Source organism: Canis lupus, chromosome 11, assembly GCF_003254725.2.
Source record: "Canis lupus dingo isolate Sandy chromosome 11, ASM325472v2, whole genome shotgun sequence".
Classification (NCBI taxonomy): domain Eukaryota; kingdom Metazoa; phylum Chordata; class Mammalia; order Carnivora; family Canidae; genus Canis; species Canis lupus.
The window spans coordinates 502499-525718 of NC_064253.1; positions in this window are offsets into that span (position 1 = coordinate 502499).

Consider the following 23220-nt stretch of genomic DNA (forward strand, 5'->3'; position numbering starts at 1 on the left):
GTCTATGAAGGTAAGCATAGGGCCTGGTTTGTAGCAAGACTAGATGTTAGTCCTTGCCTATTGTTATTAATCTTAGCAAAGACATACACGTAAAGGTAAGTGTGATGAGACTTGGTGGAATGGGCACTTTGGAGGATAATGGGAAACATGCAGGCAGAGAGGATGTGTCATGATTATTGGAATCTTGAAAGCGAAACCAAGGAGTCTAGCCAGGGTAAGCTGGTGAGGAAGGGGCTGGAATGGAGTACTGTTGAATGCTGCTGAGAGTTCCTAATGGGATAAGGATCTCCTCTCTCCACCCAACAGTCACCACTATTTCTGAGTTTCCTGGGACTGCAATATGTCCATGTACCTCCTAAAGATTTTCCATGGTAGCTGTCTCAGGGCTGGAGACCTACCCCTAGAGCAGTCTGGCAGGACAATTCTGGGGCTCTTCGTAGAGCAGGCATATTCACTCTCAGCGGAGCCCCACCTCCAGGGTCATGCAGAAAAGTTCATCTTGTTTGATTCTTTCTGTGTGGATGCAGAAAGATCTTTCTTTCTGAAAGATGCAGACAAGAAAAAGGGGAGAAATGGGAAAAGATTGAAGGCACATGCCATTTGCACATGTTACAAATCCAGGCACTCCAGACCAGCATACAAATCTGCTAACATGTCAGAAATGTCAAGAGAGGGAAGTGAGTAGACTGTGGGCATAACAGAGAATAAACAATTGAATCTGATGAAATGAATAAATTTAAATACTAGAAAAGGGACTTGCACAGACTGATCATGAACAGAAATGAACTGTGGAGTCTGATCAGCTCTGGGCATGAAGTCCCAAACCAGTGTACTTAAATCAGGGCATGGAGGCAGGTGATCAAGAAAGAAATAAATCCATTATGACCCAGATTAGGAACATTACCACCACTTCATCCTCACAGAGGCTAGAGAAGAGACGTAGTCCATGATCAGCCTAGCATTCATTCTATTCCTGTCTCCTCACTTGTGAAAACTGGAACCAGGGTATGCTGTAGGCATTCGAAAAAGGAACCTCTACAGTCCCATCCTGTTTACCACGGTGCTTCACACCATTCATTTTGCTTCCTTGCATTCCTGCCTTTTTGAACTGGCTGATGAGAAGGACTTTTCTGGCAAACTCACTCCAACTGTCATAATTGGAGTAGGTAGAGGCCCAGTCTCCTCATGTTTTCCCTGTCTTCAAGGATGACCCTATGGGTCCTTCTGAGATAATTGCCAGCTTTGTCCCAATCCAGGGCAAGGGAGCCAGTGGTTAAAAGAGCTCTGATGACAAACAGCTCCTTCTCTGAACTCCTGTAATGTCCCACATCCAGGCCAAGGGTTTCAGAGATCAAGGAGGTAGGAAGAACAATGCCAGGAAGGAGCACTTGGGTGACTCCTCGCATGTCACATGGGCCATCTTCTCCAACTGTACTAAAGGCAGTCCGGAAAATACACTTTTTATCTTGGCCTTAACTCACCCTGATGATAGGCAGAATATTCAGCAAAGATGTTGGAAACAGGACAAATCTAAATGCCATTCTGATTTCAGAATCAGAAGAGACCTTTTGAGGTCACCCTATTCTACCTTCTCATTTTAAGATGTGAAAAATAGGCTCAGATGGGTATGACTGGCCCTTGTCACAGAGCAGGTCCTCCCTCTGTTCAGAGGTCTGCCTATGATCTCTCAGAACCATGCAGCCCTGGAACTGAATTCTCGTGGATTTCCATGTGATCATATGGAAATTCCATATGACCAAGCTGATCTGGCTCCCTGGACAATCGATTTGTGATGGGCCCCTCCAAGTCTGTGCTCTGCTTCTGTGCTGAGCTAGAGCACTGGTGAACAAAAGTCACTTCCTCAAGAGATCTTAACACACTCAGGCACATTCCTAGAGTAGCCCAAGGCCCAAGAGAAACCTTGAGGGACCTGAACCCAGAACCCACCTCCAGGTCAGATGAAGTGGGTACAGGGGGAGCTGGTCTGAAACTTTCTCCGGAAAGCTTCCCCAGGTGGAAGATGTCACTCGCTCCACTCTTTCAGCATCTTTTCTGTCCCTTTTTTGGCAACTGCTTCATTCTATCCTACCGAATACCCAGTACTTACATTCAATTAAGTTTTGGGAACCAATGAACACACCAAGCTCCCTTCCATCCCTAGATCAACCCTGAGAGTGGATGACCAAGGTCATACCCTCATTTATTTTTTTTCTTTTTCTTTTTTTTTTTAAGATTCTGTTTGTTTATTTATTTATTTATTCATTTATTTTTAATAATAAATTTATTTTTTATTGGTGTTCAATTTGCCAACATACAGAATAACACCCAGTGCTCATCCCGTCAAGTGCCCACCTCGGTGTCCGCCACCCAGTCAACCCCACACCCCGCCCTCCTCCACTTTCACCACCCCTAGTTCGTTTCCCAGAGTTAGGAGTCTTCCATGTTCTGTCTCCCTTTCTGATATTTCCCACTTATTTTTTCTCCTTTCCCCTTTATTCCCTTTCACTATTTTTTATATTCCCCAAATGAATGAGACCATATAATGTTTGTCCTTCTCCGATTGACTTCCTTCACTCAGCATAATACCCTCCAGTTCCATCCACATGGAAGCAAATTGTGGGTATTTGTCGTTTCTAAAGGCTGAGTAATATTCCATTGTATACATAGACCACATCTTCTCTATCCATTCATCTTTCGATGGACACTGAGGCTCCTTCCACAGTTTGGTTATTGTGGACATTGCTGCTATAAATATCAGGATGCAGCTGTCCCGGGGTTTCATTGCATCTGTATCTTTGGGGTAAATCCCCAGCAGTGCAATTGCTGGGTCGTACATACCCTCATTTAACAGCCCATCCAGGAGAAAAGTAAGGGCTGTGGGATATGAGCCAAGGAAGGAATGCTAAAGGATCTTTCAGGCCAGCAGAGGAGGGGTCCAACAGAAAAGTGCAGTTCCTGCTCCTGCAGTGGGAACAGTATCACTACGCTGTGCCCTGGAGTCCTGGCAGGTCAAGGACATCTGTCTTCAAGCCAGCTGGAGGCTCAGAGACCTCTTCCACTGGGAGCAGCCAAAGAGCTCCAGTGGACTTGCAGGCACAATAAGTTTCTTGGCACAACCAAGGGCCATGTTATATTTCCTGAGGGATCCTTGCCTCCCTGGCAGCGCATTTGTTAGAAACTTTGGCATTAACAAGCCCTGGTGGGAGGCAGGGTGCAGAAAGGGCTGGGGGAAGGGGTGGGGGAAGGCAGGGGCTGAAGCCTGAGGAACAAGTTTCAGAGGGAACCCAGGGTAACATTTACCCTCCTGGACATCATATCACACCTGGGAAACTCCTAAAAGAGCTTCAAGAGTGCCAGGCTCTGGCCACTTGCTTTACATATGCTCTACCAGTTAAGAGAAAAACACAAATCTAGGCTGCAAGAAATGAGTCAACTCCCAACACTTTTATTTTTTCTTAGTATCATTATTGTTTTTTTTTTTTTTTTTTAAGATTTTATTTATTTATGCATGATAGTCACAGAGAGAGAGAGAGAGAGAGGCAGAGACACAGGCAGAGGGAGAAGCAGGCTCCATGCACCGGGAGCCCGACGTGGGATTCGATCCCGGGTCTCCAGGATCGCGCCCTGGGCCAAAGGCAGGCGCCAAACCGCTGCGCCACCCAGGGATCCCTATTGTTATTTTTTTATTAAACATTTCTTTCTCTCTTTTTTTAAAAATCCTCTTATTGGAGTTCGATTTGCCAACATATAGCATAACACCCAGTGCTCATCCCACCAAGTGCCCCCCTCATTGCCCATCACCCAGTCACCCCAATCCCCCGCCCACTTCCCCTTCCACTATCCCTTGTTCATTTCCCAGAGTTAGGTGTCTCTCATGTTTTGTCATTATTGTTATTGATAATCACAATAACCTCAACCCAGCATTCCTGGTCTCTCTACCTTTTGTCTTCTACTACCCCTCTGATCTGGTCAGACCTCAGATGTTCCCCTCCCACCTCTGCTTTATCACTGAGCACTCTTCATTGTTTTGGGGATGCATACTGTGTTCCATTGTTCCTCCTCCTTGCATGTAAACACAGGAGAGCAGGGTCCTCCTGTCTCCTTTGCTCTCTGCTATATCCCCTAGACCTAGAACAGGGCCTCCTTCCCTGACACACCTGCTGATTCAGTAAGTATTTCTCAGCCCTGACTTGTGCTTTGCACATACTATTCCTGTAACTCTCTGCACCACCCTATAAGGAAAGTACTATCAGGGCATCTGGGTGGCTCAGTCAATTAAGCGTCTGCCACTCAGGTCATGATCTCAGGGTTCTGGGATTGAGCCCTGCCAGGCCCAGAGCCCCACATTGGTCTCCCTACTCAGGGGGGTGCCTGCTTCTCCCTCTGCCCCCTTCCCTGCTTCTATCTTGTTATATCTCTCTCTCAAATAAATAAATAAAACCTTTAAAAAAAGAAAGAAAGAAAGAAGAAAAGGAAGGTACTATCATCCTTTCTACAGATGAGGAGCCCAGGACAATGAGAAACCACATACTGTCAACACCACAAATGTTCTGCAACCCTGAGTGTTCATACGCAAAAGCTTTTTTTTCTAATTTAAAAAGACAGATACAGGAAACCTAAGTGGCTCAGTAGGTTAAGCGTCTGCCTTCAACTTGGGACATGATCTCAGGGTCATGGGAGCTAGCCCTGAGCCCTGTATCCAGCCCTCTGCTTAGTGGAGAGCCTACTTTTCCCTCTCCTTCTGTCCCTCTCCCTCATTCTACTCCCCCCCCCCCAGCTCATGTTCTCTCTCTCTTGCTTTGCTCTCTCTCTCAAGTAAATAAATAAGAAGAAATGTGTGGGAAATATCAGAAAGGGAGACAGAACGTAAAGACTGCTAACTCTGGGAAACGAACTAGGGGTGGTAGAAGGGGAGGAGGGCGGGGGGTGGGAGTGAATGGGTGACGGGCACTGGGGGTTATTCTGTATGTTAGTAAATTGAACACCAATAAAAAATAAAAAAAATTAAAAAAAAATAAAATAAAATATTTTTAAAAATAAATAAATAAATAAATAAATAAATAAATAAATAAATAAAAAGACAGATACATGAAGTAAAAGGGGAAAGCCCTCCCCACCCACTCTACCTCCATACCTCATACAGACACAGCATGGGGTGGACATACTTATTTTCACAATAAATTTGTCAATTATTTTATGCATCCCTATGGGGAGCCTGATGTGGGACTTGACCCCAGAACCCTGAGATCATGACCTGAGCCAAAGGATGCTCAACCACTGAGCCAGCCCCCCAGGTGCCCTGTGTTTTGACTTTCCTGTTTTGTTTTGTTTTAGTGTTTCATATCAGTTTTATTGAGGTATAATTTATATGCAATAAATTTCATTTGTTATTAAGTGTATAGTTCAATAATTTTTTAATCAACATTCAGAGTTCTGCAACCAGGGACACCTGGGTGGCTTAGTGGTTGAGTATCTGCCTTTGGCTCAGGTCATGATCCTGGGGTCCTGGGATCATTCCTGCATCAACCTCCTTACGGGGACCCTACTTCTCCCTCTGCCTATGTCTCTGCCTCTCTCTGTGTCTGGCATGAATAAATAAAATCTTAAAAAAAAAAAGTTCTGCATCATTTAAATCCACTTTTAGAACAGTTCCATTATCATAAATAAACATTCCCCGCATACCCATTAGCAGTCAATCCTGGCTTTCTTCCTCAGGCTCAGACATTACTTACCTGTTGTCTCCGCTGATTCGCCTTTTCTGGAAATTTCATGTAAATAAATAGTAAGAGTGGAATTGCTAAGTCATAAGCTTAACTTTGCTATACCAAATTGTCAAACATAGAGTTTATATTATACTATAGCTAGCAATTCCACTCCCAGGTATATACCTCCCCCCAAAATAGAAAACATGTGTTCACCTAAAAACCTGTACACAAATGTTCATAGTAATGTTATTCATAATAGTAAAAAAGCGAATGGATAAACAAAATGTGGTATATCCATAGAATGAAATATTATTCAGCCATGAAAATGGCTGAACTGATATATAGTATAATACGAATAATCCTTAAAAACATTATGCCAAGTGAAACAAGCCAGACACAAAGAATTGTATGATTCTACTTATATAAAATATCCAGAAGAGGCAAATCCATAGAAACAGAAAGTAGACTAATGGTTGCCAGGGACTGGGGGTGCAGGTGGGGAGGTGGTAGAGAGTGGAGGAAGTGGGGAATGACAGCTAATGGGGAGGGTGACAGAGTATCTTTTTGGAGTGATGAAAATGTTCTGGAATTTAATAGTGGTGATGTTTGCACAATGTTATGGATATACTAAATATATACTATATATAAAATATACTGAAAAACAACTGAATTGTACACTTTTAAAAGGTGAATTTTATGATCTACAAATTTTATCTCAATTTAAAAATGCAAAGAAAACATACTATTAGATGTAACAATATAAATAAATCTCAAAAATATAATATTAAGGGATGCCTAGGTGGCTCAGTGGTTGAGAGGATGCCTTTGGCTCAGGGCATGATCCTGGGATGCAGGATGGAGTCCCACACTGGGGTCCTTGCATGGAGCCTGCTTCTCCCTCTGCCTATGTCTCTGCCTCTCTCTCTTTCTCTTTCTGTGTCTCTCATGAATAAATAATCTTTAAAATAATAATGATAACGGTAATAAGGTAAGTAATTCAGACACCAAAGAATACATACTTGGTGATTCTGCATATGTAAAGCTCAGAATCTATTCTAAGTGCTAGAAATCAGGACTGTGATAACATTTGAGGAATAGTGGGCATATTGACTGGGAGGGAACACAAGGGGGAGCCTCTGGGCTACTGGTAGTGTTCTATTTGTTGAGCTGGGTGGTAATTACATGAATTAAAAAGTATATTAAAATATCAAGAGAAAAAAATCAATTGACCCTAACCATATGGTCTGTTTCTGCACTTTCTATGATATGTCTGTCTTTATGCCAATACTATCCATCTTGATTACTATAGTTTTATGAAAAATACTGAAATCAAGTAGTATTCTTTGTTCTTTTTCAAAATTGTTCTGGGTAATCTAAGGTCTATTGCATTTCTATATCATTTTTCGAAGGCTGATCAATTTCTACAGGAGAGTCAGCTGGGATTTTATTAGCAGTTGTGATGAATCTCTAGAACAGTTTGGGCAGAACTGCCTTCGTAAAAACTAGACTCTTCCATTCTATGAATGTGGACTGTCTCTTCATATTTTAGACCTTTATCTCAATAATGTTTTGTAGTTTTCAGAGCACAGGCTTGCACTTCTTTGTTTACATTTTTGTTATTGTTCATATTTATTCTTAAGCATTTTTTTCTTTTTGATGTTATTCTGAATTCGGTTGATTCCCCAATATCACTCTTGAATTATTTATTGCTAGTATAAATACAATTGATCTTATATTCTACAATCTTGCCAAACTTATTTATTAGTTTTCTGCTTTTTTTAAGATTATTTATTTGACAGAGATAGTGTACAAGCAGGGGGAGGGCGAGAGGAGCAGGCTCCCCACTGAGCAGGGAGCCCAATGTAGGGGCTTGCCCCCAGGACCCTGGGACCATGAGCTGAGCTGAAGGCAGGCGCTTAACCAATTGATCCACCCAGGCACCCCTCATTTATTAGTTCTCATACAGGTTTGTGTGTACGTGTTTTTTTAAAAGATCCCTTAGGACTTTATAAATGCAAGGACTTATTGTCTGCTATTTAAGACTGTTTTATAAACATTGGAGTGTATGTATTCCTTTGAATTAGTATTTTTGTATTCCTTGGGTAAATACCTAATAGTCCAATTGCTGGATCATAGGGTAGTTTATAGTAACAACAATTATCAACAATCGCCAAATTATGGAAACAGCCCAAGTGTCCATTTGTTGTGCCCAAGATTGCGAATCGGAGAAACCACCAAGGAGCCGACATTGATGCAAGCTCACGAGGGTTTATTAGCAAGCTCGAGCTTGGGTCCAAGTATACCCGACATAGCGGAGCAGGGACTTGGACCCCAAAGTGGGTTACAGCTGGGTTTTTTAGAGGCTGGTCTAGGGGATTTTCAGAAGGAGTGGAAGAATTTCTCAAGTTCTGTTTACATTCTGATACGGGGCTTTCAAGGGCATTGAGCTCTGTTCTCATTCTAAGATGGGACTTTCTACCACAGGTGTGGGCTCTGTTGTCTTTCTGATATGGGATTCTCTGCCGAAGACATTGAGGACATTCTGCAGTTTTTCCCGTAAAGTTCAGCTCTTATTCACAGGGACCTAAGATGGCTGTACTTGTGGTAATGCTAAACTTTAGGTGGGATGGCCTTAATTTTTCTTGGCCTCCACACTGGAAATATATATATATATATGAATATTACTCAACCATAAAAAAAAGAATGAAATCTTACCATTTGCAAAGACAGTTGGAGATGGAGAGTATTATGCCAAGTAAAATAAGTCAGAGAAATCCAAATATCATATGATTTCACTCATATGTGAAATTTAAGAAGCAAAATAAATGAGCAAAGGGGGAAAAACGAGAGAGGCAAATGAAGAAATAGACTCAACTCTAGAGAACAAACTGATGGTTACAGGAGGAGATGTCGGTCAAGGGATGGGTTATATAGGTGATAGGGATTAAAGAGTTCACCTGTGGGATCCCTGGGTGGCGTAGCGGTTTGGTGCCTGCCTTTGGCCCAGGGCGCGATCCTGGAGACCCGGGATCGAATCCCACATCAGGCTCCCGGTACATGGAGCCTGCTTCTCCCTCTGCCTGTGTCTCTGCCTCTCTCTCTCTCTCTCTCTCTGTGACTATCATAAATAAATAAAAAATTAAAAAAAAAAAGAGAGTTCACCTGTGATGAACACCGGTGTTGTATAGAAGTGTTGACTCATTAAATTGTACACCTGAAACTAATATTACACTGTCTGTTAACTGAAATATAAATAAAAACTGTCTTTAAAAAAGACTGTTTTACTTCTTCATTTCTAGTCTGATGCCTTCAGCCTTTTCTCTCACCTCCAGTACTATATTGAAAAGAAATGTTGAAGACTCCGAAGAAAACATTCAGTCTTTCACCATAAGCATAAAGTTTGCTGTAGTCTTTTGTACATGCAAAGCACTTCATCAGACTGAGGAAGTTCCCTTCCATTTCTACTTTGTTGAGGGGCCTTCCTTCCTTCCTTCCTTCCTTCCTTCCTTCCTTCCTTCCTTCCTTCCTTCCTTTCTATAAGCTGCACACCCATCATGCGGCCCAGAGTGGGGTTTGAACTCATGACCCTCAGATGGAGACCGGGTGGAGATAAGAGCCCTACACACTTAACAGACTGAGCCACCCAGGCACCCCCAGAGTTCTTCTTTCATAGACAGAAATAGACAAGACTAGATATAACTGGGAATGAGGTGGGGGATGGGGGATGAGCACTGAAGAAGTGCTGGGTATGGGAGTGGGATGAGTTGACACAATAGAACCGTTCATCAGGGGATGCTGGTTCTGGGGAAGGGCCATTTCAATGTTTGCTCAAGGTTATTCAAGGTCTGAAGGCCTGAAGGGAGAGGGAAAGCTGACAAGTTTAGTCAACTCAAGTTAACAGGCATTTTGTCCAGATTTGTCAGTTCAGCTAGTCTTTCTGAGTCTGGGTGGGCCTTATTCACATACACATCAGAAGGTCATCTCAAGTCACATGGAGAAGGCTGATTCCTTGCAATGAGCTACTTGCTAGAACACAGGTGGGTAGGAGGATTTCTTAACTGATGCTGTTTTCCAGGAACCCTCCATCAGGTAAAGTTCAGTGTCAGAAATACTAAAGACCCTCTCTTTTTGGGCCCTCTGCCACCATCCAGGCCTGCCACTAAGGAGGCCTCTCCTCAATCCAAAACATATTCGAGGATGGTTTCTTTATCTCCCTGGGCCACCTGTCCTACTTTCCCCTACTTTCTATTCAGAAATGCTTCCTACTACCCAGCACTCCTTGGTCTTACCTCAGTTGATGGCTCAGTTCCACTGAGCACCCAGGTCACCAACTTTTATTCCTTCTTTCCTAAGACAAAGGACAAATACCAAGGGATTCAGAACCATGCAGTGATAAGGTACAAATCCAGCCTCTTCTATAGGAGCCTCTTCACCCTCCCACCTCCTACACACTCTCAGATGAAATGCACTTCCCCTAGTCCTGGCCTAATGCTACTTCCTCCTCAAGTGGAGGAACTGATGCTCACACGTGCTCCCTCATGACAGTTACACAGAACGGCTCTCTCTCCCCCAGCAGTTCTGAGAGGCAAAGTCAAGGCCTGACTATCTGTGTCCAACATGCACAGTGGATTAGGTCATTTGTCTTTTGTTTGTTGTTTGTAAACTTTTTATTGAAGCCTGACACATACAGAAAAGCACACAAGTCCTAGTGTACAGCTTAATAAATTTTCACAAAGGGAACAGACCATGTAACCAAAAACTCATATGAAGAACATATTACCAACATCACAGAAGATCCTTCATGTACAACCCAACCCTAGGCAATCCCCAAATGTAACCTCAGCCTGAATTTCCACACCAATGGTGAGTTTCACCTATCTGAGCTCTAGGTGAATGGACTCATGTAGTATGTGGCATTTTCGGGTGGCTGACATAAAGCCTGTGAGATCCATCCATGCCGCTGGGTGCCATTTGTAGTAGTTTTTCACTGTCAATGTTATATCATAATGTTACAGGATTTTTTCTCCTTCAGTGCCCATAGTTTTCTGTCATTCTGCTTCAAAGAATAAAGAGGTAGACCAGGCAAAGTAGTGAGCAGAAAAGTAAGGTTTACTGAGCAATACTGAATAATAAGAGTACAAAACTCCCAAAAAGGGAGGGTACCCAAGAGGGTTGCCCCCCAGAGTTTCTAAGTCTAGGGGTTTTTATGGGCTTGTTAGTGGGCTGTTTAATCTGATTTACCTTCTCTGTGCCTGTCATCCAATCAGATTTTTCCCACCTATTTATCACATGGGAAAGGGTGGAGGGCTCCTTCCAGGGTAGTGTAAGATCATTTTTAGGGTGGTTTCCTCTTAGAGTGGGGCCCCCTTATCCGTGCCTGCCATTCTTCCATTTTCCTTCATCAATACTGCCCTGTACAAATTTACTGCCAAATAGAAAACATCTTGATTTAGGTAAGGAGAGGCTTTCTTCAAAAAGACCATTGTAATAAGGGAAGGATCTATTACAGGAGAGGGAAGGCTCAGACCTGTCAGATTTTTAAGTGTCTCAATGGTAAGGCAAAAGGAACTTTTTGATGATGAAAGCTCTAAAGAACTGCCTGTGGGTGAGCAAGGTGAGAGGGTGGAGTGATCTAGCTGAACAGAACATGTTTTTCTTTGTGGTCAGCCATGGTCTGCAGCTGAGGCTCTTGGTAGGACTTGCCTGGGGGAAGGAAGCTACCTCACCCACGGTTACCCAGAATCCAAAGACTGATTGATGCCTGGCCCACCCACCTCAGCCTTACCTCAACTGGGACATTTCTACAGGTTCCTCCCAGTTCCACAGCTCCATGTGGAACAGCTGAGGCCTCAATAGTAACTGCCTTGCAGCTCAGCTTCTTCCTCTGCCTTTTCTGCCTGTCTGCTGCCCTTAGAGGGGTTAATCGCAGGAGCACAAGCCAACAATCCTCCTGCATGCAAATCTTTGCTTCATGACCTGTTTGCATGGGATGCAACTTATGAGTCAAGTGTGTTGTACAGCTGGATTTTTTATAGGCTGGTCTAGGGGATTTTCAGAAGGGATGGAAGAATTTCTCAAGTTCTGTTTACATTTTGATATGGGGCTTTCAAGGGCATTGAGCTCTGTTCTCATTCTAAGATGGGACTTTCTACCACGGGTTTTGGGCTGCTCTGTTGTCTTTCTGATATGGGATTCTCTGCCGAAGACATTGAGGACATTCTGCAGTTTTTCCCGTAAAGTTCAGCTCTTATTCACAGGGGTCTAAGATGGCTATACTTGTGCTAATGCTTAACTTGAGGTGGAATGGCCTTGATTTTTTTCGGCCTCCGTAAGTGTGAGTTGAGTTTTCATGGGTATACCCCAGGTGTGGCATTTGGGCCTCAGCCTGAGGTCAGGGCTTGAGTCACCACCCTGCAATCTGAGCAGAATCACATACCTGCTCTGAGCCTGAGCATCTTCACAGTAAAACAGAATAGAACCCCCCAGATAATGACTGATGATTGCAGTAATGATCCCTGATAACCAGTAGTATGGATGCTATTGAACAGTTAACCCTGCTGTGTGCTGTTGAAGGGCTCTGGTGCCCAGTATCTGCTGGTCAGATCCTCTCAGCACTTCCCACATGACTTTAACCTCTTCCTGGCCCAGTTTCCTTATCTATAAACTAGGGCTAATAATAGAACTTACTTTCTAGGGCTGTGACAATAGTTAAGTGAGTTTGTTGCCATCGGGCCAGGTTCAAGGACCCAGAGAGGCAAAGTCTCACATGACCAGCCAAGAGGGTCCTTGTCTTCACATAGGATGGAAATCAAATGTGAGCCAGTAGGAGGTGAAAGCAGACTGAAGATATATATAGAGAGATGCAGACAGAACATACAGGAGACTCAAAAAGGAAAAGAGCATCAATCTCATCTTTGCTTGGGGTCTGGGATTTTTATTGTTGATTGGGGTCTGGTACATGTATCCTTTTAAGGCATCTGGGAACTAGTCAAAACAAGGACAGAATCCAGGTGTCCGCCAAAAGTCACTCATTCCCTGAAGCCAGGGGTCTCAGTGTCAAGGTGTTTGGAGTCAGTGGTCTTAGAGAATATTTATGATGACCTTGCCCTCTCACTCCTTAGGTGTTATCTATTGCTCTAGAAGACCCCAAAGGCATCATTAACCTCCCTCCAGCATTAGGAGGACATGTGCTATTTGCACTACAAAGCATGTGTAGAATGGGGTGAGGGTGCAGGTCCTGGTAAGAAGAAAAGCTAGAAAAGGAGCAAAGGGAAAAACCAGCTTTTTCTTTTTCTTTCTTTTTTTTCTTTTTTTTTTTTATGGGGTCCTTCAGTTTTCTTGCCTCAGATTGATCCAAGTCAATGGGTGAGAGGAAAACAGATGAGAGATTGAGTGCTTGGTAAAGGATAGCCTTTACCAAGGATGATAAAAAAAAACAATTCAGGGGTGCATGGGTGGTTCACCTGGTTAAATGTCTGCCTTCAGCTCAGGTCCCAGGGTTCTGGAACCGATCCCCATGTCTATCCCCATATCGGGTTCCCTGCTTAGAGGGGAGCCTCCTTCTCCCTTTCTCCCTCTACTGCTTCCCTGGCTTGTACTCTTAGCTCTGTCAAATAAATTAATAAAATCTTTAAAAATTTTAAAACAAAACACAACTCAACTGAATGAATCTTAAAGATCTCATTGGCTTTATTCAAAGATTCATGAATTGGGTAGCATTCAATCTAGTGGATAGAAAGGCACTCTGAGGAGCAATATAAAATGAAAAGAAATTTTTAAAGATTTTATTTATTCATTCATGAGAGGCATACAGAGAGAGGTAGAGACATAGGCAGAGCGAGAAGCAGACTCCTTGAGGGAGGCCCAATGAAGGACTCAATTCTGGGACCCCAGGACCACACCCTGAGCCGAAGGCAGACACTCAACCACTGAGTCACCCAGGCATCCCAAAAGGAAAAATATTTGTAAGCAAAGGAGAGAGGGAACAAGGAAGTTACACTCAGCAAAAAAGTGAATTCATTATGACAAGGTCACTTTTCCTTAGGAGATGGTTGAGGGTCTATCAGTCAGATTACTTAACTAGTGCTGATCAGGCCATTCCGGTTGGCTGGTTTAAGATTCCATTTCTGGGAGAGCCAAAACTACATAATTTAGTCTCAGTTCAGTGATGCAAGTCTTAGCATAAGTGACTCCACTTGGGGCCTGTTGTCTTGTTAACAAGGGTAAAGGTGTGTCCCAGGATTGGGAGGGCCTCAGAAGTGCAGACCACTCACTTAAGTCAGACTGTATCTGGATAGGCACTGGATGCACCTAGTATTCTATCCAGCCTAGATCTACTAGAGGGATGATAGGAGTTGATGGGACCCCATTTGGCAGTTGAGAAACAGGTCAGCATACAACCCTGTCTTTGGGGCTCAAACTCTCAGAAGAGCTAATGGTGAAAACTTCATAAGTTTTGAAGTCAGAATGATGTAGTTTTGGAATGTTCTTGTGTTGGTGGGTCTGGAACCAATAGCATAGAAAAAATTCTTGAGACATCTCTGGTGCAAAAAGGAGGTTTTATTAAAGCCCGGGGACAGGACCCTTGGAAGAGCTGCTGCACCTGCTTACCTGCTGCTCTCTGCTGCCCCAGCCAGGACTGTGAGGAGCAAGTGATCATAGACCTTGGGGTTGGGAGAAGTAAAGATAAAGGAAGTTCCAAAAGGGCTTTCATATGCTAAAGACTCACAGGATCCTGGAGGAATGTTATAATCTGCCTATCTCAAGTATTTGTCAATGGGCTACCGGTTATGAGGAGATTTAATTTTATCTAAATTTCCATTCTGCCTTTGTTTCCCACATCAGGAACACTAGGGCCTAGACCTAATCTACTTATGTCACTTCATTTTTTCTTAAGATTTTATTTTATTTACTCAAGAGAGATACAGAATGAGAGCAAGAGCGAGAGCAAGAGAGGCAGAGACACAGGCAGAGGGAGAAGCAGGCTCCATGCAGGGAGCCTGACGTGGGACTCGATCCCGGGTCTCCAGGATCACGCGGTGGGCTGCAGGCAGCACTAAACCGGGACCCTACTTACATCACTTTTTAGCTGTATGACCACAGCAAGTTACTTAATCCCTCTATCAAGCATATGATAAGAAAACTATCCCTACTCCATGGGCTTTTAATTAAGATTAGAGTTTAAATATTTATTGTGAATGTCCAGCATGTAGCAGGAACTTAAATAAACAGCAGCTGGCGTTAAAAAGCATCAGGAATTGGGCAGCCCTGGTGGCTCGGCGGTCTAGCGCCACCTTCGGCCCAGGGCGTGATCCTAGAGACTCAGGATGGAGTCCCATACATAGAGCCTACTTCTCCCTCTGCCTGTGTCTCTGCCTCTATCTCTCTCTGTGTGTCTCTCATGAATAAATAAAATTAAAAAAAAAAAAGCACCAGGAATTTTCTCTTGGATAAACATTTTTAAATCCAAATATTGTCACCAGGAAGACCCCCAGATTTGATCTTTGCTGCCCACCTGCTTATACTCACTGGCCTTTGTTCCACATTTTTCCTTAAGCTCTTTTTTCTAGTTTACCTCTTAGCTCAGGCCAACAGAGAGACTGCCCCTCGAGCTTTAGTGACTGCCTTGACCCAGACCATCTAGACCAGTTTGAGCTTAACCCCGGATTCATGTGTGTGAAAATGGACCATGGAGTGCCCTCTATAATGACCAAGAACTACCTTTACCTCATTATAATACTAAAATCAGCCAAGGAGGAGCTCAAGCCTCATTTATATAACATAATTTATGTATAGGCATGTTTGCTTAAGGCTCCCTGGTAACTTTATCTACATACAATGACAAGGTTTCACTATCTAAATATTCATCCAACCCTAACAAAAGAAACCCATCCACTTTTGCTCAGGCAGTCATGGTTTTGGAAGGTATTCCCTGTGATCTCATTTGCTGCAAATAAATTTTGCTTTGTACTGCAAAGTGTGGAGGCCGAGAAAATTAAGGCCATTCCACTTTAAGTTCAGCATTAGTACAAGTACAGCCATCTCCGGTCCCTGTGAATAAGAGCTGAACTTTACCTTACTTCAGTTACAGGAAGAAAACAGCTTACAGCTTAATGTCCTAGAAAGCTCCATATTCGAGTATGAACAGAGCCCAACCCAAGGGCAGGAAGCCCCTATCAGAATAAGAACAGAGCTCAATGCTCTCGAAAGCCCCATATCAGAATGTAAACAGAACTTGAGAAATTCCTCCAGCCCTTCTGGAGGTCCCCCGAGACCAGCCCATAACTAAGCTGAAACCCACCTCAGGGTCCAAGTCCCTGCTCCGCTGTGTCGGGTGTACTTGGACCCAAGCTCGAGCTTGTAAATAAACCCTCGTGTGTTTGCATCGGTGTCGGCTCCTTGGTGGTTTCTCGGATTCGCTATCTTGGGCACAACACAAAGGAACCTGGTGCAGTTTCTGACTCACCAAGGAGCAAACTCACATTGGTTCAGTTACAACGCCAGCACATTCATTCTGACCTATGGAACAAAGAGGAAAATATTTCACATTGAGGCTATATCAGGAAATCTAAGACACTGGACACAGAGAGTAAAAAGGGACCATGACAACTTCTGAGAAATTCCACACACACACACACACACACACACACACACACACACACACAGCAAAAGCCCTGACATTCTGGAGCTGGCCAAGCACTCAAAGCTAGACCATTTTGCTCTCCTATCAGGCATAAACAAGTCTACGGAATACTAACCTTAGACAAGATTATTCTGAGACCATGATAAAATGAAACAAAGCAAGGGCATTTTTAATTATGTCTACAAGCAAAGACAAAAACAAGGTCCCTGTGCCACTCATAAAAGACCAAACACCCCCTCTCAACCAAAATAAGTGACTGTTCTTTCTTTGCCAGCTACAGCTTTATCTTTAACCTGCCTTCTCTATACAATCCAGGGCACTGGGGCCTGGGGTCTGGCAGGCTGCCTTGATGCTACACTCTGACCTTCCTGTGTCCCTGGGAACTTGTCCTTCTCCCTTTGTAGCTGCCTGCCTCTCCATTCTCTACTTAGGGCACATTCATTTGTCTCTCAATCTTTTTTGTTTTTTAAATATTTTATTTATTTAATCATGAAAGACAAAAAAAGAGAGAAGCAGAAACACAGGCAGAGGGGGAAGCAGGCTCCCTGCATGAAGCCTGATGTGGGACTCGACCCAGAGACCCCAGGACCACACCCTGAGCCAAAGGCAGATGCTCAACCACTGTCACCCAGGCATCCCTGTCTTTCAATCTGAAAATCTGTCCTTCCCAGGAATCCATGAGTTGGTTTCCTGAATGAAGGATTTAGCCCAGAACATACCAGAGAAAGGAGCAGGTCACATACTCCTGACGTCCATTTATTCAACAATGGACCCTTTGTGAAGTCTGGTGAAAGTTATGAATATCTTTTCAAAATGTTTTTATATGTACAAAATACATAAAATTACAAAGGAACTCACTTCTATTGAAAAGTTATCAAAAATATTTTTAAAAATCAATTTGCAAGATAGAAATAAATGTGCTGCAGGGCACTGGGGTGGCTCAGTCAGTTGAGCATCCAATTCTTGGTTTGACTCCGGTCCTGATCATGGGGTCCTCGAATGGAGCATCATGTCAGGCTCCCAGCTCAGGGGGGAATCTGCTCATCACTCTCCCTTCCCCTTTACTCCTCCCCCTCTGTTCCTCCTCCTCTGCTCACTCTCGTCTGTTTCTCTCTCTCTCTCAAATAAATAAATAAAATCTTTAAAAAGAAAGAAAGAAATGCAGTTTAATCGACACACATCAAAATAAGATATAGAAGCTTATTTAACAACTACTGTAATTTTCTAAATACTAAGGAGCATAAATGGTAATTCAGGATATCTGTATCAACAATGGCATGATGTGAAAATGGCTGAGATTTCTACTGGCAATGAAGTTACAGGTCCTGTTAATCTTACTGGGGTCTGTAGCCTGCATTCATAATAAAAGGAAAGGCTCAGTTCCAGTTAGTGATTAGGAAAAATACAAGTGCTGCTATTTTTTTCCCATCCAGGTCAGGTCATCTGACCCCGTGACTGCATCCACCACCCCCACAGCAAGAACCTCTCTACCCGTCAGTTAGGTAAGTCCTTCACTTCCAAAGTTGCAACTACCGCCTTTCCACAGTGGAGGGCGCCAACAGCAAGGCGCTCCCATGGCCTGTGGGGAAATAGAATCCGGAAGACCTGAATATCTACCATTTACTTCCACATGGATGGAACTGGAGGGTATTATGCTGAGTGAAATAAGTCAATCGGAGGACAATCATCATAAGGTTTCACTCATACGGGAAATATTAGAAATAGTGAAAGGGACCCTAAGGGAAAGGGGAGAACCTAAGGGGGGAAAATTAGAGAGGGAGATAAACCATGAGAGACTCCTAATTCTGGGAAACAAAGGTTGCAGAGGAGCAGGAGGATGGAGGGGGAGGGGGTTACTGGACGGTGGGCATTAAGGAAGGCACATGATGAGATGAGCACTGGGTGTTATACTATATGTTGCAAATTGAATTTAAATAAAATATAAAAATAAATAAATAAAAGTTTTTAAAAACCTGCAAAATTAGAGCCTGCAAGCTATGATTAAAGAGCTTACATGACTAGGATTGTCATTATGAGTATAACAAAGAATTTTTTTCTCTAGAAAATTGGTCGTATTTTGCAAAATACGTGCATTGAGATAGGAAATTATTCGCAAGGTTGGGAGGAATTAAGTCTGTCCACATACCAGCTCCTTGCTGTGTCCTGGCAAGAGGGTAAGCAGTGCCTAGTCTTTGCTTACTTACTACCTCTGGTTTCTCGTTGTTTCCTAACACTCATCATGAGTGTCTATTGTTTTATTTCTCACTGCAAATTCTGGGCTTTGTTTACACATCCCTTTGAGCTTGGTTAATGCAATGAACACAGAAGAAATGACCTCTTTCCAATGTTCCTGTGGTAGGGCGTGTGAGAGTCCTGGCTAAAGGGTGTGCCAATGATCCTGTAGAGAGCTGATGGCGGCAGTGGAGTTGTCTGGAGCTGCTTGGTGGGCATGTGACTTGAATTGCCAGGAGCTGGCACCATTTCCAGAGAGGGGTAATGTGCAGGAGTAGCTGTTTGGACAATGGAAAAGGCATGCATTTGTTCTGGTGTGGATCTGGAGCTTGGGGGCCAGGAGAGACTTGGAGTAGACATGAAAGAGGAAGCCAAGTGACAGATTGGGCAACAGTTAAAAATCAAGAGGTGTTGATCCTACTGGCAACCATGGCAGTGGGCATGGGAAGAGCAGAGGACCAGGCACATGCCCTAATAATGGACAAGGAAGGGAGAAGAATCCCAACATTTAAGGCAGGTGGAGGAGAGTCAGACCCTGAGGCTCAGGAGGTGGGATGAGATTGGATGTGGTATATATCACAAGTTCAGTGTGTTGATGATTCAGAGAACTGAAAAACATGATGACTGTATAGTGTTCATGGCTTTTACTGCATGAAGGTCACTGGCAACTGCTGTGAAAGCTGCGTTGGGTCATTCACTCATCATCCAACAGATATGCTGCCTGTTTCTACCTACCTGGCTGCAAGACAATCCAGAAATCCCACATCTAGATGTATATTCAAAGGAAATATAATCATTATTTCGAGAGATATATGCATACCCGAGTTCATCATAGCATTATTCACAATAGCTAAGATGTATAAACAACCTAAGTGCCCATTGATGGATGAATTAATAAAAAAAATGTGATATATTTATAGTGGAATATTTTTCAGCCTTAAAATATAAGGAAAATCCTGCCACTTGTGACAACATGGATGAACCTGGAGGATATTGTGCTAAGTGAAATAAGCTAGACACCAAAAAACAAGTACTGCATGATCTCCCCTATATGTGGAACCTAAAAAAGTCAAACTCAAAGAAACATACAGTATAATTGTGATTACCAAGTGCTGGAGGTGTGGAAAAGGGAATTGTTGGTCAAAGGGTACAAACTTTCAGTTATGAGATGAATAAATTCTTGACACCTAATGTACAGCATAATGGCTATAATTAATAATAATACATTGTATACCTAAAACCTGCTGAGAATAGATCTTATGTGTTCACACAAAAGTTAATTATGTGAGGCGATAAATGTGTTAATTACCTTGATTGTGATGATTATTTCACAATGTATTTGTATATCAAACATTACATTATATACCTTAAATATGTACAATTTTTAGTTGTCAATCCTGCCTTGATAAAGCTGGGGTTCCAGCTAGGTTACGGAACAGCTCTCTCTGTTGGGTCCAGGGATTCAGGCGCTTATACACAGGGGAGAGCCAGACAGTAAAAAAAGTGACCCAGATTGATCAAGGCCTGAGTCACCATTTGAAAAATCAACCAATATAATTCACCATATTAACAAACTAAAAAAAAAAAGAAAAACCATCTGATTATCCTAGTAAATGCAGAAGCATTTGATAAAATCTAATATCCTTTTTTTTTTTTTAGGCACATTTAAAGGCTTTACTTATTCTGCAGTAAAAACTTACATAATGTTATGGTTAAACAGCAAGATGTAAAGATTATGCAAAACATTCTCTGGATTCTAGCTTTTTTATTGAGGTATTATTGACATATAATGTCATAGTAGTTTCAGGTGCACAACATAATGATTTGGTATTTGTATATTTGATAATGTGGTATATACTATGTTTGTACCTGTTTTCACTAACCAAAAGAAATTGAAAGATTTTTATTTTAAGGAAAAAGCCGTGACCATGATACCGAAGGTCTTTTGTAAAAGCAAAGTTCTGTGACTTGAACTTTTGGGAAGTGGGCAATACTCTTCACTTTATGCCATTTTGGTTTGCCAAAGTTTTCATAGGAACATTCTATTTTTGGAAAGCAGGAAAACCTGTATTGCAAAATGATTACCACAATAAGTCAAAATCTGTTACCAACTTAGTAACAAATCTTTTTGGTTTTTTTTCTTGTGTCTAATATCCATTTTTTTATAAAACTCTCAGCAAACTAGGAGTAGAGTTGACTCTAACCCTAGAAAAGGCTAACATACTCAATGTTGACAGACTGAGAGTTTTCCCCAAAAAATGAAAAGCAAAGATTTCTACTCTCACTGCTTCTATTCAGTATTGTTTTAGACATTCTAGCCAGTGCAACAAGGTGAGAAAAGTAATTAAAGGCATCTGGATTGAAAAGGAAGAGGTAAAATTTTCATTCATCACAATGACATAATATCCGTGGGGAAAATCCAACAGACTCTTCTCAACCCACACCACGCCCCAAAATACTAGAACTATATGAACTATATGTGTTTAGCATGGTTGCAAGATAGCAGATCAATATGCTAAAATAAATTGTATTTCTATATACTAGCTATGAATGATGGGAAACTGTCTTTTAAAAATAAAAGAAACTGTTGAATTCTGTTGTGTTGATTTTAGACATAATTGAAAAAACAAAAAGTTATGCCATAGTTTCTGAAGAATTATAATGAAGAAAATGGTGCAGACACAATCTGCATTTTGCAGGCGTTACAGCATGCCTCCCAGCTGAGTGCTCAAGGTTTGGTTTGGTTTGGTTTTGATTTTTGGAGAAACTGGAAATTTGGAGAAACTGGAAATAAGTGAATCATTTTCCCAGGAGCTAAACCAGCCCCTTCTGGGGGCAGGCCCTCAATCTAGAACCCTGCTTGGGATAGCCTCCCGCTAAGCAGGTTACCTGTGAGAAAAAAGACCCACTCTCCAATCAGAGAAAGACAATCATCATATGGTCTCAAAAATACATGGAATATAAGAAATAGTGAAAGGAATTATAAGGGAAAAGAGGGAAACTGAGTGTAGAAAAATTAGAAAGAGGGATCCCTGGGTGGCGCAGCGGTTTAGCGCCTGCCTTTGGACCAGGGCGTGATCCTGGAGACCCGGGATCGAATCCCACGTCAGGCTCCCGCCGGCATGGAGCCTGCTTCTGTCTCTGCCTCTCTCTCTCTCTCTGGAGAATGAATGAGTGCCAGTTAATTAACATAGAGTATAATATTAGTTTCAGGTATATAATATAGTGATGCAACACTTCCATTCATCACCCAGTGCTCGCACAGGTGCCCTCCTTAATCCCTGTTACCTGTTTCCCTCATCGCTCCCCGCCCCCTTCCCTTCCATGCTGGTGACCATCAGTATGCTCTCTATAGTTAGTGCTCTCTGTTTCTTGGTTTGTCTCTCTCTCTTTTTTCCCTATTGCTTATATTTTGTTTCTTAAACTCCACAAATGAGTGAAATCATATAATATTTGTCTTTCTCTGTGTAACTTACCAAAAAACATTTTTAAATGAGCTTCTTTGGTTTAGTTCTTTTTTTTTTTTTTTTTTTAGTTTATTTATTTGAGAGAGAAAGAGGGAAGGGAGAGTGCACACAATAAGGAAGAGGGAGAGGGAGAAGAAAAGAGAGTCTCAGGCAGACTCTATGCTGAGCACAAAGCCCAACTGGGGGGCTGGGGGGTTGTGGTTCAATACCACTACCTTGAGATCAGGACCTGAGCTGAAACCAGGAGTTGGATGCTTACCGGACTGCACCACTCCAATGTTCTTGCTTTAGTTTTTTTTTTTTTTTTTTTAAAGATTTTATTTATTTATTCATGAGACACAGAGAGAGGGGCAGAGACACAGGCAGAGGGAGAAGCAGGCTCCATGCAGGGAGCCCGATGTGGGACTCGATCCAGAGTCCCCAGGATCACGGCCTGGGCTGAACGCGGCGCTAAACCGCTGAGCCACCCGGGCTGCCCCTTGCTTTAGTTCTTAAGGGCTACTCCTGCCCCACCTCCTTGGTCTATTGCTCTTGTTTAAAATTTCATAAAAGTGGGGGGAAATGATGTAGAAGAATTTATGGCATGAATTTACAATAATTACACTTTTTGAGTATTTTTACAAAGCAAGTTATAAAACAATGCAAAGTATTTTTGTTAAAATGGTGCATATGTTAAAATATGCAGACAATCTGAAAAGCTCTAAAGCAAAATATTAACAATTGGGTGGCATGGTTGAGGGTGATTTTCATTCTTTATGCTTCTTCATACTAATTATTATTCTTATGCCTGCTTATCTTTTCTATAGTGTGCGTATATTAATGGAATAATTTTTAAGTGTCTAAAAATACAAATGTGGGGGGTACCTGCGTGGCTCAGTCAGTTAAGCCTCTGCCTTCAGCTCGATCATGATCCCAGGGTCATGGGATTGAGCCCAGCATCGGGCTCCTTGCTCAGTGGAGAGCCTGCTTTCTCCCTATCTCTCTCCATCTGCCTGCTACTCCAGGCCACTCCATCTGCCTGCTTGTGCTCTCTCTCTGTGTCAAATGAATAAATAATATATTTAAAAAATACGTAAAAAAAAAAAAAAAAACCCACAAATGGGAAGTCCTAAGGAACTGGAGGAAGTTGACCACCCACATGACACTTGCAGCAGGGAGAGCCCCACTGTGCATC